General features: G+C 44.5%; 1 protein-coding gene and 1 pseudogene across 5 annotated transcripts in view; one reads left to right on the forward strand and one right to left on the reverse strand.

The window, feature by feature from the left end:
- The window catches only part of CTNND2 (catenin delta 2), a 942,360-nt gene that overhangs the window by 25,295 nt on the left and 897,866 nt on the right, over positions 1–19,199 (reverse strand). The gene's annotated exons all lie outside the window — the stretch shown is intronic.
- On the forward strand, positions 10,869–12,916 carry LOC117064757 (annotated as a pseudogene). The gene has a single exon (XR_004429650.1). The product of XR_004429650.1 is annotated as a WD repeat-containing protein 46-like (transcript).

Raw genomic sequence — 19,199 nt, forward strand, 5'->3', positions numbered from 1 at the left:
GGATTCCAACTAGTGGCTCGGGACAGTCCTTTAGCCAAAACCTTGGCTTCTTTGGTTATGAAGGTGATGATAATCTGTGTGGTATTAAAGGTGAACAAGGTACCTTACAATATGAATGTTGGCTAAATATTATGTTCTAAGTCCTAAGGACACACTAGGCCTAAATGTGGCACAGCTATAGGACTGGTTTCACTTGGTGAGACATCAGTATGTTTGTTAGCATTGCTCTCTTAATGCAGGTGATTGGAGATACGTGTTGTTCAGCAATTCAGATTTCATAATGTTTAGACTATACTGCAACCATTTAAGTATTTACATTTCTGGAAATATCAGAAAAGTGAATGTAATAACAAAATTGCTCACGAAGGAACTCTTATACGGATGCACCCAAAAAACTCAAATCCTTTATAAAATCCAATATGGAAAATGCGAATGCCTGGCAGAAGTGTGGTCCCGCAGATAACTTGTCTGTAGGTGATGGGGTTAGTATACACCTGAGGGTGATGAGAGTGGAGTGCGGTGGGAGAAACAGAGAGGCAACCGCTGACTCAGACCCCTCGGAGGATGGCCAGGGACTGCACGCCTGAGGGTACAGGCACTTTGAATGGAGGGAAGAAGGGAGCTTAAGGAATGGGGCAGAGTAAAAATGCAATAAAGGTCTTCGTTAGAGCTGTTTCCTGAGCCACAGCTCAGGAGCCCCAGGAGGAACAGAATACCTTTTACGTTGCAATGAGACAAACACAAAATTTGTGTGCTGTGAGAAGAGGTGACCTTCTCTATCTCCCCTCTCTCATTCATTGATACAGAGTGAAGGCTACAGTGACCAAACTGCACAACTTCAACACTGCTATGCTCGACAATGCCCAGAAAGGACTTTTAAAATGTTAGTTCCGACGCCACATCCAGTTAGCCCTCTGTATCTGTGGTTCCACATCCATGCATTTCACCAACCGAGGGTGGAAAATATTGCAAAAATATGGTCTGCACTGAACATGTACATGTTGTTTTTTCTTGTCATCCTTCCCTAAACAGTTCAATTATTTACATAGCACATTGTATTAACATTACATATTCTAAGTAATCTAGAAATGATTGAAGTTTACAGGAAAATGTGCGAAGGTTATAAGCAAATAGTGCACCATTTTATTAATACAATAGGGACTTGAGCACCTATAAATTTTGGTATCCTTGGGAAGTCCGGTAACCAATTTCCCACAGACATAGAGGAGCAGCTGCCAAATGTCATGGAAACTCATGGAACACTAGATGCTAGAGACTAGGGCGCAGCTGGCCCGTGGGATATATCAATCAACACCCATTACAAACATAGTTATGTGGAATAATTAGCTACTTGAGAACAAATCTCATGGCCTTCCTCATCTTTTATTGTATAAAATCTTTAGTCATTCCATTAAAATAATGTTTTGTCTTTTAAATAAGAAGGGAAATGAAGATAGAGATTATTTGGGAAAGTTATTGCTAAGCTGACATTCCTTCTATTCCACTAGCCATGTACATTTTTGTCATCTAGCCAGCTAGCAATCAATCTATTATTCATTTACTTCCCACTGTCACTCAGAAAGGCTTGGAAGTGGTTCACATAAGTACATACAACTCGGGCACATATCTTTTCAATCAATATTTGCCTCTTTAGTCACTGTTTTTTTCTTGTTAAAATATTAACTGATTGTAGGCCAGAGACTTCTTTTGTGAATTCTGTTGTATCGGGGATGTCACCTTAGCTCTTCTTTGTGCCACCTGCACAACTCATAGGGGTTAGATAAGAAAGCTCAGGGAAGAAGCAGGGAGAGTGAAAAATCACCACGGTAGCCGGAAAGGGCTGTGAATTCTTCTTATTGACGATAAAGAACTCTTTTACTATCTGTCTTTCACCTTCAACAGAATGACCCAGAAGTTGTGCCCTCAGCTGAAGACCCAGCTAAGCTGTCAAAAATGTGATATGCTATCTGTGCCTCAAATTGGTTTTTATTTTTACCACATTACACTTAAAACTGGAGGTTGTTAAATTGTTCTAAGTATATAGAGATAGAAATCCAAGAAAGAAGACGAGTTCAAAGTCACTGATCTTTAAATTGCCACCAGGAACAATCTGATTTTCTTTATCTTACACCCTTTAGCTGTCCTTCCACCACTTTCAGCCTCTGTGCTCAAGGTTCCAATGTGTTTCTTATGAAACTGTATTATTCCCCAAAGCTACAATCATCCACACGGGCATTTCCAGTGGTTCAGAGTGCACAAGAATCGGGCAATGTTCATCCCCACAGTCCCACTACCATTGGTCGTCACGGTATTTCTAGGACGTGGTCAGTCTGTTTAGTTGATACAGGTCTTCTTTTTATGTATTTCGAGGGCCCTGAATTTGTAACACTCTCCATTTTAGATTTTTGAACATCCTGTAAACATCGCCAAGAAGGATGTATTACTAGAGAGACTTCTAACAGTTTGAATGAGGGGACTAAGTAGCTTTCATTTTGACTGGTCTACAGGCGGTTAGGACAACACACACCTCAGCCATTAGCTCCTCATTCTAGAAATTGTGTGACCAAGCGCAGTGGCTCACACCTGTAATCCCAGCACTTTGGGAAGCCGAGGCGGGCAGATCACGAAGTCAGGAGTTCAAGACCAGCCTGACCAACAGGGTGAAACCCCGTCTCTACTAAAAACACAAAAACTAGCCAGGCGTCATGGCGGGCGCCTGTAATACCAGCTACTCCAGATGCTGAGGCAGGAGAATCACTTGAAACCGGAAGGCAGAGGTTGCAGTGAGCCGAGATCGTGCCACTGCACTCCAGCCTGGATGAAAGAGTGAAACTCCACCTCAAATAAATAAATAAATAAATAAACAAACAAACAAATAAATAAATAAAGTGCATGACATTCAGTTCAGATGAGCACAGGAGTTTGTTAGGTTTGTATGCAGGGGATGAGCTAGAACTGTCTGGCAAGGCTCAAAACTGTTCTCATGAATATCTTTTCACTACTTGACTTGCTAACCCTGGATGTCTCCGCAGATAGAGAGGTGGAATTAGAGAGCTGTCAGGAGTACGCCCTTCTCTCCCAATTACTGGTAAGCTCTGTCTCAGCTTCTTTTCTACACATTAAGGGTGATGTGACTTATCAGCCTGGGGAGTTTTAAAAATAGTAATGACTGGGCCCCAGCCCTGAGGTTCTCTTTAGGTTATTCTGGGTAGGGCCTGTGTATCCTTATTTTCAAAAGCTCCACTCCTCCCCCAAATGGATGCTAATGAACAGCCAGGGCTGTGAACCATTGGCTTGGGGTTTCTTTGCATAGGTTATTAGTGACAAGCTGGGCCACATTTTTTAAAGTGCTAAATCCCAGGAGGCCCTTCAGTCTCCATTCCCAAAGTTGACTTACTATGGCAACAAAACAGGTCAAAATCTCAGGCCAGAGAGGTGCCACACACACTGAACCCCAATCACACCTGATCACCCAGCATGTACTGCTTATGAGACTCAATTTCAAACATCCCCACCTTTGATCAGGCAGTTCTATGACATGGCAGGGCACTTTGTCTTTTTCTACCTGTTAAATCTTATCCTGCTTGGTTCTGTATGACGCAAACAGGAGGCAAGCAATGCATGTTCATTCAGTTACTATTGCCAAATAAATTATGCCACCCTGGTTTGGGGGGAGCGTTCAGTAATGCAACCAGTTTTCTTTCCATTATACTAATAAAATGCTTTTACATCACACTACAGGCTTTTGCAATCCAGTCTGTCTCCCTAGCTGTGAGGCAGCAAGGGTGCTTCATTTATTTCTGAAGCCCTGATATCTAGCATAGTACCTGGAACAAAGAGGTGCCTAATAAATGCTGGCTGGAGTCAATGATTTCAGATGACAGTATTAATTATTGTAAAATGAAATGATAATCAATTTCACATGTTTTATAGCTAGCATCCACAGTTCGTACACTCTATTCTATAACAAATAAATACAATCAGAACCTCAGAACCCTTTTCTTTTAATTGTAGCTCAGAGTAACTTCATCAGAATCATCTTCTGCTGTTGGTAGATCTGTCTTTTATGACATACTCGCAACTGTGCTGAAGGTAGTGATAGCTTAGGTAAAATAGTAGCTAACGACAATCACAAAAAAATGGCTTTTGGCTTGCCTGCTCTACTTTAAATGGAAATTTCTTTCCACTGACCATGTTTAAATGGTAATTTCTCTCCACTGACCATGAGGTATATACAATTGCCTCCTCTTTAACCAGTCTGGAAAATAATTTTGAAGCATCATTCTCTCTGCCACCTCTGGCCCCTGGGTGGGTGCTGACTCAGTCGGAGCACACAGCTTGTCCCTCCACCTCCAGTGCTTCTTGCCCCACGGAGCTCAGCAGATAGATGTACTTGCTCATGGCAAATGCATTCAGTTGCCCTCAAACACAGATCCTTAGGAGAGTCAGGAAACTGGATAAAAAGGGAGAGTATATTACCTTTCTCATGAGCTATGCCCCAATTTCTTTTAGGGCTGGGTACAGCAGTCCACACCTGCTTTCAGAATGTGCCTACTAAACTGAAGGGGTTGGTTTCTGGATGGGTCACCTTGCGGGAATATTATTGGGCAGGGAACAGTGATGACCAGTCGGTGCTCCGGAAAGCATGCAGAGCATGTCAACAAGAGGGTGGAGAGAATTTAGATGTGATGGAATGAGAACGACCCATGTGTTCCAAGGCTCCCGCCTCCCTCTGACTATCAAGGGACATCCTGCCATTGTGAGTTGAGCAGGTGAGAGCACCCTACTTCTGCTGAATCACAGAAAGGATGGAGAAGGATACTCCTTGATGGAGGAGGAGGAAAGGGGATTAGAGAGAGAAGTTGGCTCATTCCATGTAATAGAGTTTAGAGAGAAGGTGGGAGGGGAGAGTCAATATTTCAAGGGCTGTTAAAATGAAGGTTGAGTGGATTTGGTGATTACGGGGAGAGAAAATAGGTTGAATACCAAATCCTCATTAATGTGTTTCAACAGATGAGATTTAGCAGAAAATGGAATTTTGAGTTACGTGCATGGTGGCCTCTGATCTTGCTCCTGGAAGACAACTTTTAGAAACTTGACCCCGATGGGATGGAGGGTGACCCAGTGAATAGCCACAGCTGTGATGATATGGTCAATGTTGATGTTTCTATTGATAATTTTGTTTCCAAAGAGAGTTTTGGAAACTTTGTCTTCTACCCTTAGAAGTTAGATTCACCAACTATTTTCTTATAAGAGACTTCTCTGACCCAGGAGCTTCAATAAACAATTAACTTTGAAAATGAACAATGCTTGTTTATTTCTACTGGGGATATTAATTGGAATGCAAAATAATGACTAGGACACTGTTGGCCCGTTTATGGCCTTTTTCTCCTTGGTTTTTAAACAGTTCTGGAACTTTTTTAATCTAGCAAGATTTATTTGGCCTCTAAGCGAGGATTCCTCAGTGGCCATATACAGATTATTTGGTCCTGAAGTCACAAACACAAGCTTTTCACCTTAGTTGTCCTTGGAGGCTCTACAGCCCATAAAGCTTGTCAATTCTAATTTTTTTTTGTGACTTGAGATATAAAGGAAAGTGTGGTAAAAATCTGTTGGGCTTTTAGCAACCCAAGCTCACCCATGCATCAGCCTGTAACACTCAGGGCTTGGTACTTCCATTCACGAGCAAGACTACTTCGCTGGGGACCTACTTTTCAAACGAAAGTCAAAACAGAAGTCGTTGCCTTAGGTAACCAGCTAAGATATTAATGCTTATGTATCAAAAGCCTGATTGTTCAAAATTGTACCAGTTTTCCAGTCATTTTTGAGTGGAACAAACCTATTAATGTAATCACATTAAGCAGAGAATGAAAAGATTTCAAATTAGTGGTATTTATACATATACATCCCTATTTCAAGAAAAGGTATTAAATACAATAAACGGGAGGCAGAATATTCTGACGCACTGTCTGTGTGACTAAAGACCAAGCCAGATTTTGCTTAACTACAAAACCTTCCACTCATCTCTGCTGTAATAAAACAAGCTTCCATCTATTTTTAAGGTAAACTGTTTGTTAAAGATTCATTAAAACTAATTCCATCAACAATTCCAAAAGCTATTAGAGTTAAATATTTAAACTAAATTTTAAGGGCCAAAAGGGAGTATTTGCAGCTTAATGTACAAATAAATACCACCTGACATACCAGTTGCTTTCATTAGTTTGTTTCAGCTCTGTTGCTTCTAATGAAATTTAATTAAATTGATTTGGATACTTAAGGGTACAGTACATACAAGCAAAAGGATCTGTGCAACACCATCTTTTAAAAGCAAATACTGTGTAAATCTGTTTTAGGAATTCAATTTACTGCTACTGGGCTAATTCTAAAGAACCAGTGTAACCAAGAAGATTTGAAAACTTGGAAAAAATGTATATGATTTAGTAGAAGAAAGTATACCATTGTTAACCGCTAGGAGTTAATAAGGACCAATGGATGCAAAAAACCAACACAAACAAAGAAATGAAAACACCTGGGAAATTGAAATAAGACCAAATCAGTCCTCTTACCTCCCTGGCTTTGCTTTTGAGGCCTTAAAACAAAGATTTGACTTGGATGAGTTTTAACAATGTCCTCTGTGTTTCAATTAGTACTGCAAAGTTAAGTTCGGGATAAAACTAAACAGTCCAGTCCTCAGATTTAGGAATCCAAATGTCTAGCTTCTAATATGTCATTTGAACAGTCAGCTGTTTTACATATATACTCATCATTGGTGAACAAATTTGACGTTTACCCTGGGTCTCAACTTCAAGTTCTCTGTATTCCAGTCTACTTCAAAATGCTTTTGACAGGCTGGGCGCAGTGGCTAATGCCTATAATTGCAGCACTTTGAGAGGCCAAGGTGGGCAGATCACCTGAGATCGGGAGTTCGAGATCAGCCTGAGCAACATGGAGAAACCCTGTCTCTAGTAAAAATACAAAATTACCCGGGTATGGTGGCACATGCCTGTAATCCCAGCCACTCAGGAGGCTGGGGCAGGAGAATTGCTTGAACTAGGGAGGCAGAGGTTGCAGTAAGCTGAGATCAAGCCATTACACTCCAATCTGGGCAACAAGAGCGAAACTCCTTCACAACAAACAAACAAACAAAAAAACTGCTTCTGACAATGTGAATGGAAGCAGAGTCATTGAACATGCCCTCTGCTACTCTGCTAGGCTTATACTCTGGGGTCGCTTTTATTCAATAAAAATTAGTAAGTAGCTAGCACCATGCTGGGCACAGGGCAAGAACAGAGAAAGACTGGCATGGCTATTGAGGGGAAGATGAAGGAGAAACAGGTATTCAAAGCATGATCACACCATGCTTCATGTAGCCAGGTTGTAAGAGCCATGAAGGAAAAGTACAGGTTGTTGGGAAGGACTGCTATTAGCCTTAGACAGCTGGGGAAAGTCAGGGAGGGTTTCTGGAAGGGTTAGAGTTACACTGGGGGCAGCAACAACCAGGCTTGGAGGAAGAGAAAGGGAGGCATTCCCGGGGGAGGAACTGACTTGTGTCCAGGCAATGCCAAGGCTCTGAGGTGGAAACAGCTTTGTGCCTGAAAAGGAAGAGCCAGGGGAAGCAAGAACAGTGTGGGCTGAGGCAAAGCGATCGCAGGTAGGGTGGAGGGAAGTCAGTGCAGGGAGGTGAGCACGACTTTGTGAGAAACTGGAAGGTACTGAAGAGTTTTAATCAGGAGAAAGGCCAGGTCAGATCGGGATTTTTAAAAGTATATTCTGAATGCTTAATGGAAAATAGACTGAAGATGGTAACGCTGATTCCAGAAAACCAATTAGGCAGTAATATTGTACCAGGACCAGGGACAGATGATGATGGAAGTAAGGATGGGAGATATAGTTGGGTATGGGAGACATTTGGGAAATATATCATCAGGGTTTGCGAAAGATAGAGTGGAGATAAGAAAGAAGGAAGTATTAGTTGGATAACTCTCAGATTTCTGAAAAGAACAACAAGGTGGGTTAGGTGCTATTTACTGAGATGGGCAACCACGGCAGAATAGATTTGGGGAATACGCTGAGAGCTAAGCACTGTTTTATGGACAGTTAGAGCTGATGAGCTACCTAAGTGCAGATGTCATGTGGGTAGTTGTATGGATGTGTTTAGTGTTCAATAGTTAAGACCAGATAGAGAAATAAATGTGGATACAACTAGTCTTCAAATGCATTTAAAAACCAAGGGAGCAGGGTGCAGCAAACCACCATGGCATGTGTATACCTATGTAACAAACCCGCACTTTCTGCACATGTATCCCAGAACTCAAAATATAATTAAAAAACAATTGTCTTAAGATGGTAGCACTTTGTGAAGGGATCTTGCCTATATGCTGTGAGGTTCTCATGAGACAGGTTCTATGAAAACAAAAACAAAAACAAAAACAAAAACAAGAAAAAACCAAAATGTGGGAGCAGATGAGATCATCTACATTAGCAGACATAGAGTCCCAAACAAGGATGCTGCAGGGAAGACCAGGACCAGGGTGTTGGCAAAAAAGACTGAGAAGGGGCGGCTTGCCAGGTAGAGGAAAATAAGAGTAGTGACAAAGCAGCCCAGGAGGAGGCTGTTTAACAGAGGAAGATGGGTCAGGGCCTCCCCAGTCCATGGCCTTTTCTTCCTGCATACCCATCTAGACCACACGTCCTAGCCTCTCCTGCCATTTGGCAGCCTTTCTCACCCGTGCGATGGAGATCTAGCCAATGGAGGTGGGGCAGTGGGCATGTGTGTTGCCACAGATAGCTGCAGGCCTTACGGCGTGCCAGAGCCACAGATGGAAGGAGGAGTCTGGGTCCTGAGTGTTCACATGGAGAAGAGCTGACCTGTCTGCTTGAATACCTGTCCAGGATGACTACAGGAGCAAGAAAATGAACTTTCGTGTAGTTGGATCATTAGAGGTTTCGGTCTGCGTGTTACAGTGGGGAGCCCTCCCTAAGTCACACAGGCAATGAGACTCGTCGGACGCTGCAGTTAGGAGCCCTTTCCATGGAGCCATGAGGACTGCCTGCTAGGGGTTGATGAGTACAACAGAAAGTGAGAAAGGCACCATGAATGAACTCCAACCTTCCTAGAAACCTCATTGTGAAAGCTGGACCATGGGAGAGCAGAAAGTGAGAAGGCAGAAGATGGAAAAGGATGGGGAGAGGGCATTTTTCAAACATTGTAAGATAGAAGCACGCAGAGCATATGTATCTCTAGGGGAAGAATGACCAGAGGGAGAGGATGAAGAAACAGGAAGGAGGAAAACGGACAATATCAGGAGAAAATAAGCATAAAGTGAAACTATCAAGAAATAATTGTTAAAATGCATGCCACTATGTAATTGGGGAAAGGTAACCCAATATGGATGTATTCACTTTGGAATTTCCAGAACCTAGAAGGGAGCGGAGGATCTAGCTTTGACCATTACACTCAAGCTTTTATGTGAGAGGGAATGGGAGGCTGAATAATGCTCTCTTAACAAGAGGCCTGGACCATACATAGGGAATAAATACATATTTCTATTTTAAAATAGAACCCAATAAAAATAAGCATAAAGTAAAACAATCAAGAAATAATTGTTAAAATGCATGCCACTATGTAATTGGGGAAAGGTAACCCAATATGGATGTATCCACTTCGGAATTTCCACAACCTAGAAGGGAGCGGAGGATCTAGCAGGTACGCAGTAAATATGCATTGAATGAATGAATGAATGTAAGTTACTAGGAGTGGCCATTTGCTTGTAGGATTGACAGGACTGCTCTAAGAGGAATCACATGGTATTAAGGAGAATAAGAAAATGGGGGTACTATCGCATTGACTGGCATAGAGAAAAACCCAATTGCTGCATACTTTTACTTTATGCTACATATCTTACCAGTGGTCAATATGTCATCCAGTTAAATGGAGCACTGGCGGTGAGGACGGCATGAACAGCTCTCTCAGAGCAGTACATGGGAACTGTAAGTTCATCCAGCTTTAACCTCAGGAACTCCTGTCACGGGCATGGGGTTATGATAGGACATGTGGCAACAGCAAGAAGCATCTGAGGCAGTTCCACATTCTGGAACCTCACTTCTTCCCTTGGTTGTTGCTAACGTTCTTATATTGTTCCAGCTACAAAACAGAGTCTGAAAACGTACAGTTCTCTTTGCATCGAACTAGCTGGCCTCCCTGCATAGGGCAAAGGAGTCATGGACTTGGGGCCATTTTCAAGGTTAAAGCCAATTGGTAATTACTGTAGAAGTATTTCCAGTGAAATGACAGCACTGTGGGATCTCCCAAGACTGTGGCTTTTATAAAAACTGGGCACAGATACTCAAAAGGAGCATTGGTGCTGGTGCACACATAGCATGGGTGTCCAGGGAATGAACATCTCCATAGCCTTTTCTTCACTTTTGCACCCTGTAATAGAAACTCTGCTTTTCAGTGAAGCCCCTGGACAGGGAGACGTAGGTGGCCACTTGATTAAGAACTGGAAGTATTTACAAAGGCATGTCTCTAAAAGAAAAACGCATGCCCTCCCCAGCTCTTTTCCATTCCAGTTGTTTGGAACGTGGGCAGACTGAGAGTCAATGTGGATAATACAGATGAGGGCAATACTCCAGAGGTGGTGAGCATGGAGTTAGGAGGAGCCAAACCCCTGGCTCTGGCAGGTGTTATATCAGACTTTGACCATTACACGCAGGTTTTTACGTGAGAGGGAGTGGGAGGCTGAAAAATGCTGTCTCCCCCATGGAAGATGTAACCATCCTAATTCCCAGAACCAGTGAATATGCAACCTTAAATGGCCAAAGAGACTTTGCAGATGTGATGAAGTCAAAGACCTTGAAAGGCACGTGGATCGCCGTTCGGGTGGGCGAGATGGAGACAGCCTCCAAGCCAGGCAGGGATGTCCCGCCCAAGAAACACAAACTTCAGACCAAGAGAAAGAAACCGCGGCGATAGTGGGAGGAAGAGACCGTTCCGACCAGAGACGGAGCCTCTCCAGGGCCTCCTTGTAACAAGAAGAATCGGGAGCTCCATCCTCAGAGACGAAAAAATGCTCACATATTAAAGAAGTCTCGGATTTCTAAAAAGCCTCAGGTCCCGAAGAAACCCCGAGAATGGAAGAACCGGAGTCCCAGCGGAGCTTGTCCGGGGCCCAAGATCCATTCCCAGGCCCCGGCCCTGTCCCTGTGGAGGTGGTCCAGAAGTTCTGTCACATTGACAAATCCCGAAAGCTACCACGTTCTAAAGCCAAAACTCGAAGCCGACTTGAGGTGGCTGAAGCTGAGGAAGAGGAAACAAGTATCAAAGCTGCTCGTTCTGAGCTGCTGCTTGCTGAGGAACCTGGGTTTCTGGAAGGGGAGGATAGGGAAGACACAGCAAAGATATGCCAGGCTGACACTGTGGAGGCTGTGGACATTGCAAGTGCAGCCAAGCACTTTGACTTGAATCTGAGGCAGTTTGGGCCCTACAGACTAAACTACTCTCGAACTGGAAGACACCTGGCTTTTGGAGGGCGCCGAGGTCATGTGGCTGCCCTTGACTGGGCAACAAAGAAGCTTATGTGCGAGATCAACCTCATGGAGGCAGTGCGGGACATCAGGTTTCTCCATTCTGAGGCACTGCTTGCTGCTGCCCAGAACCGCTGGCTCCACATCTATGACAATCAGGGCATTGAGCTCCACTGTATCCACCGGTGTGACCGAGTGACACGGCTTGAGTTCCTGCCCTTCCACTTCCTCCTGGCTACAGCTTCAGAAACAGGGTTTCTGACCTACCTGGATGTATCAGTGGGGAAGATCGTGGCAGCTCCGAATGCTCGAGCTGGGCAGCTCGATGTCATGAGTCAGAACCCTTACAATGCCGTCATCCATCTCGGACACAGCAATGGTCCTGTGTCTTGATGGAGTCCAGCTATGAAGGAGCCACTGGCAAAGATTCTCTGTCATCGTGGTGGGGTCCGGGCTGTGGCAGTAGATTCTACAGGCACGTACATGGCCACCTCTGGCCTAGACCACCAGCTGAAGATCTTTGACTTGAGAGGGACCTACCAGCCTCTGAGCACTTGGACCCTGCCCCATGGAGCAGGGCACCTGGCCTTCTCCCAGAGGGGACTGCTGGTGGCGGGAATGAGTGACATTGTCAACATCTGGGCAGGGCAAGGCCAGCCCACTCTCCCTTGAACAGCCCTACCTCACCCACCGGCTCTCAGGCCCTGTGCATGGCCTTCAGTTCTGCCCCTTTGAAGATGTGCTAGGGGTGGGGCACAGTGGAGGCATCACCAGCATCCTGGTCCCTGGGGCCGGTGAGCCCAACTTTGATGGCCTGGAGAGTAATCCTTACAGAAGCCGGAAGCAATGCCAGGAGTGGGAGGTGAAGGCCCTGCTAGAGAAGGTACCTGCAGAGCTTATTTGTCTTGACCCACGAGCCCTGGCCAAGGTGGATGTCATCTCTCTGGAGCAGGGAAAGAAGGAGCGGATAGAGAGGCTGGGCTATGATCCGGAGGCTAAGGCTCCCTTCCAGCCAAAGCCAAAGCAGAAGGGCCGCAGCTCCACAGCAAGCCTGGTGAAGAGGAAGAGGAAGGTCATGGATGAGGAACACAGGGACAAGGTCCAGCAGAGCCTTCAGCAGCAGCAGCAACAGCAGCAGCAGCAGCAGCAGCAGCATAAGGAAGTGAAGGCCAAGTCCACAGGGGCCCGGCCACCTGCCCTGGACAGATTTGTGTGCTGAGCCAGACTCCAGGGTTGCCTGGGAACAGTCTCTCCCCAAGATCACCTGTAGGGAAAAGAGTGTTCCCTGGAACAAGGAGGTGGGGCACTGTGGTCCTTTCCCCAACTGGGGGTGGACAGTTGGCTCCTGGGGTGGGTTGGTATTAAAGAGGAAAGCGATTTTTTGGGGAAAAAAAAAAAAAAAAAAGACCTTGAAAGGGAGAGATCATTGTGAATATCCCAGGAGGCCTGATGTAATCTCAAGGGTTGTTTCTTATAAGAGAGACTCGGGCGGTCACAGAGCAGGCAGTATGACGACGGAAGCAAAGAAATTTCAAAGATGCTGCACTGCTGCCTCTGATGGTGGAGGAGGAGGCCAACAGCCAAGGAATGCAGGCAGCCTTTAGAAGCTGGAAAAGGCAAGGAAACAGATTCTCTAGAGAACTTGTAGATAATTAAATACTGGTGATAAGGTATTATGCCAGGATATTAATGTAATTTCCTTATTGTCTCTGTTCTGGCTAAGGTCTCAATCAAGGCAAAGAATAACAGATGCCCCCTTGCCCCACTTTCTCGAAATGTTAGACCTTCCACTTGGAGCTGCAAAAGTGGTGGACAAAATAGGGTTCTGCAGTATTAGCAGATGACTCAACTCCAGATTATATAAGATTAGGCTTAGGGTGGAAGTGGCTGGTGGTGAAAACTTCCTCGGAAGTAATCAATTGGTTGGGGATTCCTCACCCTCCCTCTCCAGAAGCCCAGAGAGTGGACTATGTAAAGAGTTTCACCATGAGCTCCCTGAATTTTGGGGGTGGCAGGGCCTGGTGTCTTCAGTGGCATTAGCAGGATGATACAGAGATTCAGTGCCAGAGGTGAACTGACCATGGAGCCATGAACTTTCATGCCCACCCACTGCATGGGCCCCTTCCAGGGTCTGTACCTAATTTTATATTCATAAAGTGTACTTCCAAAATGACAAAAGCTACAGGGGCACAAAATTGGTATCTTCCCTGGTCTGTGTGTAGTCTGAGGCCGACTGAGAATTCTGAGGCAGATGGCTGAGGGGGTCAGGCATCCCCCGTTGGGAGGTCCTTGGTTGCATGGTGGTACTTCTGAGCAACCCACCCCACTGCCCCCATGAGAGATGGAGCTAGCCAGGAGACATCTCCCATGGGCAGAGTGTACCAGAGCCAGGATATAACCGAGATAGTCAGGTTCTGCTCTCCTCCTCTTGAGTCTCCTTTCCCACTTAGCTCAACCGTGTTGGGAGGCATTGAGATGGGGAAGCTACAGCTTATGAGAAGGGGAGGGAGAGGAGATGGAGCTGGGAAGAGAGAAGAAACTGATCATGCTGTCTCTCAAGCACACTGAGTTCTCATAGATGGGATATCACCCAGTCTACTGGATCCACCAGAAAACGAGGGAGTAAGTTTGAGTTAATTGCCCCAAAGTAAGTAAGAAGAATGGATGTAGACTTATATTACACTTACTGAGTTTACTAGCTCCTGATCCAGTCCTTTGATTCTGCCTTTTGTCTCTAGGGTCTTTTTGTAGGTTTTGATTCAAAATGTTATGAGTAAAGCCTTGTAAAAGGGTGGAATTACAGAGGAAGTGTTTAGTTTGGGTACTGCTATATGGGATTTCCCCTGACTTGGGGATCTATCCCAGCAACAGCTGTAAGTTAGTCACTTCTTGTTTAGCAACTGCCATGTGCATTGATTTCCACTTTTGCACAATTGATTTTTGCTTCTGTTCCCATTTGTGCTTTTGCTTTTGGACAGATATCATATGATGAGTGTCTGAGAATTGTCTCAGAGAGGTCAGGAGACTTCGTGAAGAAAGACCGTCTGTCAATACCAAACATCAACAAGCAAACATCCAGATTTATGGAGGAGACAGTATGGGAGCTGAGTTTAACCTTAGCCTTTTTGTTTTCTACCCTAGCTTGACATCAAGTGATTTAGAAAAGAAAGAACTAGAGGAGCTACAATTGCAAACCTTGTGGACACTAGCCTTGGGTTGTTTTAAAATCTGGCCGAAAGTCCTTATGTTCTTCCAATAATCTGTTGTTGAAGAATTTTCCGGGACAGTAGGAAGATTTATAAATTCCCATTAAGCAATTTCCTTGATAAAATGACAGCTCTACATTTAGTAGTTTAATTTATTTCTATAGAGGATTTACTACTTTTTCATCCCTATCTTAGATACCCAGAGAGTAGAATCTATTAATTCTCAAAATGGCAACATATTGGAAGACATATTAAAGCTCTTCAGTATTCCTCACTCTTCATACTGCAAAGCTTAAACATCAAAATTTTGAATTTTGACTATATTGTGTTTTTCCTCGACATTATTTCAAAGTATCTTTCTAATTCTCACTGGAATATGGTATTGTTTTTCAAATGTCCAGCAGATGAGGGTTATGGAGTGATTTTAAATATGAGAACATCACTTCCGTTTGCAGGGCCATGGGCTACTGGCTCATCTATGTAGAGTGATCAGTCTCCCATAAGCAAGCTGTGAAAGATGACAAAAGGCTGTATTCACTCCTTCATCCACTCTGGTTTGGACATTTGATGAAATCTACAGGCATTCCTTTACCCATCTATAATTACTTATTGATTTCTTGTTTTGTGAGTGCAATGGCGGCAAGAGCTAATGAAATGAATCCAAGAGAGGTAAGGAAAGAGAGCCTCGTGTGAGACAGGCCATGAAGGGCATGACTCCATTCCCATCAAAGCTCATTCTTCACTTGCTGTGCAACCTGAGAGTCTATCTTCTCTGACAATAAAAGGAAGGATATTGAAAGATTAGTTTTACGTTTTCTTTCTCTCATCATGAAGGCAAGAGCAGATACAGTATCTCTATTCAGAGAAATATGATCTTACTCTGTTTCAAGCACAGGCAGTTTGGTATTTTTCAAGACATGAGCTCACTGTGCAAGATACCAACATTGTATGTGGGGTGGAGGAGAGGGTGGCACAACCATAAAAACACCAGGCCACCAATATTAGGAGGTTTCTAACCCCACTGCTTGCCAACAAGAGGTTGGGTCTGACATCTGATCTACCTGTGAGATTTGATCCATACACTTAGGAATTATGGATTTTATTATTTATTTTTATTTTTTGAGACAGGGCCTCACTCTGTCACCCAGGCTGGAGTGCAGTGGCATGATCTCTGCTCACTGCAGCTTCCACCTCCTGGGTTCAAGCGATTCTCCTACCTCTGCCTCCTGAGTAGCTAGGATTACAGGCGTGCACTGCCTGTAGTTTTTGTATTTTTAGTAAAGATGGGGTTTTACCATGTTGGCCAGGCTGGTCTCAAACTCCTGACCTCAAGTGATTCACCTACCTCAGCCTCCCAAAGTGCTGGGATTACAGGCATGAGCCACCATGCCCTACCTGAACTATGGATTTTAATTCACTCAGAGAGATACTGAGTGGATGCTGTTCTGTCTGAAGCATTTTGAGATTCTTAGAGCAAAATGAGCTTCAGGACCATAAGCTGAACATTGGAAAAATCATCTATCACTTTAACAACAGGGACTGCCCTGACCCTTTCCATAGTAACTTTACAGGGTCTGTTTGAATGGCCTGGCTTGTCTTCCAGGCAAGCAGTGCACGGAGAGGCAAGGGCACGGAAGCATGGAGGTAGCAACCCCTCAATTCTGATCGCCAGCTTTCAGCACCTAGCACTCTCAGTTGTAAACATGGGACTCTGTTTCCTATAGAAATATTGCCGGCAGGCAGAGCTGCATGTGCGAAAGGAGAAAGACTGTGAGAAGCAGACACTGGATAGGCCTCTAGGGACTAGAGGAGACAGAGTAGAGAGACCAGAGAGAAAGGAGCTGTAAAAATGTAGGCAGAGGTGAATAGTGATGATGATGATGACAAAATGAAATCCTCGGATCCAAACCTAGAGCTGCCTGTGGACAGGATGGCAGAGACGGCACTTGCCAATCAAACAGCTTGGAAAAATGTTGTAGAACTAATGGCAGCAACTCCCATGGATATGCCACTCTCCATTTTACAAAGCGCTATGATGACTTCTGTTCTATTTGAGACGTCAGCAATCCACTGTGGCAAGTATTATGGCTTTCCTGTCATGGATGGGAAAACCAAGGGAGGGGATGGGTGGGATTGAGGGAGAGATGCCCGCAGTCTTCGTGAAAGGCTATGAAGGTTCTTTGACGCAAAGGTCAAGGAAAGATACAGACTTGGATACACGAAGTGGAAGGAAGGCACCATGGCGGCCCAGGCTTTCAAACCTCCAGAGACCCGAGGGTTTGTCCCGCTGCCTCCAGAGAACATGCTGCCAGGTACAAGAACAGCCAAAGACCATTTAAGAGGTCGTTTACTTTTCTGACGGCTCTGCATCAGGAATGGCTGCTCATCAGGTACAGATAACCGGCTGCCAAGCAACCCTAGCGCATCTGAAACCTGGTAAATCAGAGGGCTACTCATTGTGTTCCACCCCTCTGCAGAAGTGGCCAGAGAACTGCCCGAAGTCACTTCTTACACTGATGGGCAGAGGGTCTCAAGTCACCTGCCCAAGGTCATGCTGCTGGTAAGTGGCAGGGCTGTGCCATGGACCCCTGGCCATACACTCTTTGTATTTCACCAAATTGTAGGATGAGCCTTTCAGACACCAATGTGATCTCCAGTTTTATGAGTGCAAGTTGAGTGTCCCGCATCAGGAAAGCATAGTCTGTTCTATTCTCCTCTGCTTCAAACAAGCTTGGAGGAATACATTCATTTTGGGGTGCTATATTACCAAAGGGATACCAACAAACTTACATGCATTTGGCAAAAAAGGATGGCATGGTGAAGGCTGTGGAAAGGCTGACATATTAGAATTTAGCATGTGATGGGATTTAGGACATGCTAACCCCAAATATGGCACCTTGGCATTTGGGAAAACAACAACGGCTGAAAGGTCTCTCTCACCTTTCCCTCAGAAAGGTTTCTCTCACCTTTCTCTCATGCTTCTTCCCTTAAGCAGGTCATAAAACCCTCATTCGAGAGGTGCCTCCTTACACTGGAGCAAAGGAACATCCTTATCTCTGAACTCACAGGGGCGCAGAGAGGAATCTGGAAGATTCCCCCGTTTATCACCATTAGATCATACCCTTTTGTCCTCCAATCAGACTTCTCCATGGGTGTCCACTCTCCATCAGACTTAAGCATAAAATACACAAGTTTACCTGTTTCTTTGGGCCTTTCTTTCCTTATAGAGGTTCTCATGTAATTAATTGGCATGTAACTATCTCATGTAATTATCTACTTATATAGATAATTTTTATGCCTTCTCTCTTGTTACTATAATTTGCTTTTCATTATAGGGGCTTCAGTCATGAACCTAGCGATGGGTGAGGGAGGATATTTCTTTTCCTCTCCTACACATTTTAGACCTAGAAAAGAAATGACCTTGTAGATAAAGATGGCTAGCTTCAAATCCAGGAAGGCTACTGCAGAGAAAAGAGATTGGACTTTTCCAGTACAGCTTTTGGAGTACAGAAGTTGCAAATAATGAGATTGTTGCTTAACACAAGTAAGAAGTTTTGGATGATCACAGTTACCCCAAAATGGGATAACATGCCTCATTAGGTTGTGATTACAGCTGACATTAAAGCCATTTGAGAAGAAAACGACTTTTGGAACTGTACTGCCTTTCTTCTCCTGCCACAAACCTTTTGCAGCGGTTATGCTGCCCCCATCCCCATCCTCCCTGGCAGGGGGCTGTGGCGATGGGACTGAGTTCTCACCCTGGGGTGTGGGCCCGAGACTGGCAACTTCTGTGCCACTTGCCTTCCCCTCTCCCCTCTCTCACCCTATGGGCTGGAATGAGAAGTGGGCAGAGCCAGGGTGCTTTGCTTACACAGGCAGAATGACGTTTCTTTTGCAAGTCAAAGCAATGAGACAGGTATCAGGGTCACCTACTGGCCTTGGGCCACCTGCCTGAGCACATACAGCTCCATAAGAGGGAAAGGGATCCCTGTGTAGTCTCAGCTCCTATAGTTTTGGGTCTGTTAGACACTTGGCCTGTGTCCCAACCAATGCAAGTACTTCTTGGAGATATTGTACAGATTATTAAGGTATCATCTAAGAATTTATACATGATGATTTCTACAACATTTTAATTCTATGTCCTCCCCCTCATCCATCTTCTGTCCTTCAAAACCAGCCATCCTGACAGTTCTCCAACCATAGTCAAACCTAAGCACCCCATTATTTCGGTCACTTCATTTCTTTTTAAGTCCCAAGGTTCAAAAAAGACAAGAACTTTCCATCTCCTGCTTCTCTTGTACCCCAACATCTAGTCTCTTCCTATGGCATATCCTCTTTTCCTTCAGAAAATATCCTCTGCAATGACACAGAACATTGAAGTTCTCTTTGTGGTTATCTAAAGACTGGCTTTAAAAGGGTGATGCATTCTTTAGCCTGCAAGTGATCACATTCTCCTGCACCAGTTGA

The sequence above is a fragment of the Trachypithecus francoisi genome, unplaced genomic scaffold, assembly GCF_009764315.1.
Source record: "Trachypithecus francoisi isolate TF-2019V2 unplaced genomic scaffold, Tfra_2.0 Lachesis_group2, whole genome shotgun sequence".
Classification (NCBI taxonomy): domain Eukaryota; kingdom Metazoa; phylum Chordata; class Mammalia; order Primates; family Cercopithecidae; genus Trachypithecus; species Trachypithecus francoisi.